General features: G+C 39.0%; 1 non-coding gene across 1 annotated transcript; it reads right to left on the minus strand.

Moving 5' to 3' along the window:
- Positions 1 to 1426: 1426 nt before the first annotated feature.
- LOC133312757 (small nucleolar RNA R71) lies at positions 1427 to 1533 on the minus strand. The gene has a single exon (XR_009751728.1). It is a non-coding gene; the product is annotated as a small nucleolar RNA R71 (small nucleolar RNA).
- Positions 1534 to 3190: the final 1657 nt, after the last annotated feature.

Genomic DNA, 3190 nt, shown 5'->3' on the forward strand with positions numbered 1-3190 from the left:
ACTTAATCTTTGTATTAGTTAGTTTCTCTATTGTAATTGCACTTGGAGATTGAAGATTCACTACATGGAAATGGAGTGTGATCTTTCTTCTCTTTTATCTTCCTTAGTTATGTCTGAGTAGAGTCATTGTAGTTTGAATTCAATGGAACTCAATGATATTCTTATGTATATTTGATTAATATGATGAAGTGTTTTTCATGTGTTGATATGAGATTTTCTGATTCAATTCTTTCTACTAAGGGAGGAATGTAGAACAGGAATGTTTACACTACTCCTATATCTGACAATCTCATCACCAGGATTATAGTACTTAAGGAATTGATGCTATAGTTCTGATGTAATCTTAAGACCTTAGTATTTCATGCATATATTAAGAAAGGAATCACCAAGGGATTGGGGTTTCTGATTAATCTATCTATCATGGTAGTAAGGGATTACATCTTGAGGATAAGTAAAAGGTTGATTAACATCACAGGAAAAAGAGTTCATCATATGATCAGTTTACATGAGTTTATTGTTGAGGAAAGTTGTTTTCTGACTACTTGTTTTTTATAAATCTTAATTCAAATTTTTAGTATTAAATTAATTTACTTTCAAATTAACTTTCTGGTGACAAAACATTCATGATTTTTACAAACCTTTGTTTAATTCAAATTAGTTTTCTATGGTTCATTGGTGTTTGAATACAAATCTCTGTGGGAACGATCTTTACTCATCATTTTATTACTTGTACGACTAGTACACTTGCTAGATACGCAACAAGTTTTTGGCGCCATTGTCGGGGATTTGTTTATCAACATTGTTTGATACCATAGAAATCTGAGATTGAATCTTTTATTTTCAGCATTTTACTTTTAGTTAAGTTTTTGGTCAATTTTAATTCTGGTGTATGCGAGGTACGGTTGATCCAAATTTGTTGTTGTATGATCCAGAATTAGAAAGGACAGTGAGGAAGAACAAAAAGGCAGCCAGAGAAAGAAGACAGTTTGAAGAAAGGGGTGAATCCAGTACTGTCAACTAAGAAGAGATAATGGCAGAGAACCACAGACCACCACCAGAACAGAGGACACTGGGAGATTACATGACTCCTACAGTGATCCATCCCATTGGAAGTGTTGTGCGCCCTACAGTGGAGCCAAACAACTTTGAATTGAAACCTGCATTGATACATCTGGTACAGAAAGATCAGTTTGCTGGAACCAGTGCAGAGGACCCATACTTGCACATAGAAAATTTTCTGCTGTAGAGTGATACTGTGAAAATTAATGGTGTCACAAGGGATGCAATTCTGTTGAGACTATTCACTTATTCACTGACGGATGATGCAAGGAGATGGTTGCAATCATTGCCTCAGGGGAGTATAACAACTTGGGATGATCTGCAAACCAAGTTCTTGCAGAGGTTTTTCTCAGCATCCAAGAGGGCTAAGTTGAAGGATGAAATTACAGGCTTCAAGCAAAAAGAGTCAGAATCCATCTATGAGGCATGGGAGAGATTCAAGACTTTATTGAGGAAATGTCCACAGCATGGAATAGAGGCATGGCAACAAGCAGCAATCTTCCTACAAGGAATGACCACCACCACTAGGACATTGGTGCATGCCACTGCTAGTGGATCATTGACCACCAAGACTCTTCAAGAAGCTTTGGATATCTTTGAATCATTGGCATCTCAGGAATTTGATAATGCCCCAGTGCCTGACAGAAGGGCAGGGATCATCAAGTTGGATGGGTATGATGTCCTATTGGCAAGGAATGACCAATTGATGCAGACACAGAAACAACAGCAACAGCAGTTGGATGTTCTCACTAAGCAACTATCCTCACAAAAGGTTGCTTCTGTGGACACCAAGTGTGTGTGTGTGCTATCTGTGGGAAGGGCCATGTGACAGAAGAATGTGATTATGGGGGATCATCAGAACAAGAAGAAGTTAATGGAGTGTGGTATGACAACAACAACCAGAGGAATTACAACAACCAGGGGCGAAATGTGTATATGCTCCATGGAAGAACAAGAATTAGCACCCAGGGTTTAGTTATAGTTCCAACCATCAGTTGAATCCTCCACTGCATCCTCCTCCAACACACTCATCACAGCAAAGTGATACTGCTGCATGGGAAAAAGCCTTTGCTCAGTTATCCAAGACTACTCAAGATTACATTCAGGGGTCTAATTCATTCAGAGAGCAAACATCTGCTTTCATGCAAGAGACCAAGACTTCATTTAGAAATCAGGAAGCATCTATCAGGAATTTAGAGACCCAAATTGGTCAACTATCAAGACAGATATCTGAGAGACCACAGGGGAAGTTTCCTGGTGATACAATGGTGAATCCTAAGGAGCACTGCAAAGCAATCATGACAAGAAGTGGGTTGGTGCTCCAACAGGTGAAAAAGAATGGAGGATAAGAAGAATGAAGAGGAGGTTGTGGTTGAAGATGTAGTCTCTGATGATGGAGTAGAAAATGTGAAAGGAAATGAAGAAAAAGAAACAGTGACGGAAGACAAGGAAGAAAAAAAGGTGGTAGTTGAAAATGATGTTGTGCCCAAGAAGATAATGAAGTGGGAGAAGAAGAAGATGGCTGACAAGCAGGACCAGCCAGTCACTTTGTCTCCATATGCCAAAGTTCCTTACCCTCAGAGGTTGAAGCAAGAGATTCAGAAACAGCACTATGCAAGATTTCTGGATATTTTAAAAAATTTGCAAATTAACATTCCATTTTCTGAGGCTTTGGAGAACATGCCCCACTATGCCAAATTCATGAAAGATCTCCTTACTAAGAAGAGGAAATTGAATGATGGTGAAACAGTGGCCTTGACAGTAGAATGTAGTGCCCTGATCCAGAAGAAGCTTCCACCAAAATTGCAAGATCCATGAAGTTTCAACATCTCTATTGCTATAGGAGATGTGGAAGTGGAGAAGGCACTCTGTGATTTGGGAGCCAGCATAAATCTGATGCCATTGACGGTATGTAGAGCCTTGGGAATCAACACCCTGAAGGAAACTAATCTTATCTTGCATCTTGCAGATAGATCTATTAAAAAACCTGAAGGTGTGGTTGAAGATGTCTTGGTAAAAGTAGACAAGTTTATTTTTCCTGTGGATTTTGTGATACTTGACATGGAGGAAGAGGATACCGAAAGTCCTCTATTGTTAGGAAGACCCTTTTTAGAAACTGCAAGATCTCTGA

The sequence above is a fragment of the Gastrolobium bilobum genome, unplaced genomic scaffold (genome assembly GCF_033153095.1).
Source record: "Gastrolobium bilobum isolate Gb01-03AN ecotype WA unplaced genomic scaffold, APGP_CSIRO_Gbil_v1 utg52072, whole genome shotgun sequence".
Classification (NCBI taxonomy): Eukaryota; Viridiplantae; Streptophyta; class Magnoliopsida; order Fabales; family Fabaceae; genus Gastrolobium; species Gastrolobium bilobum.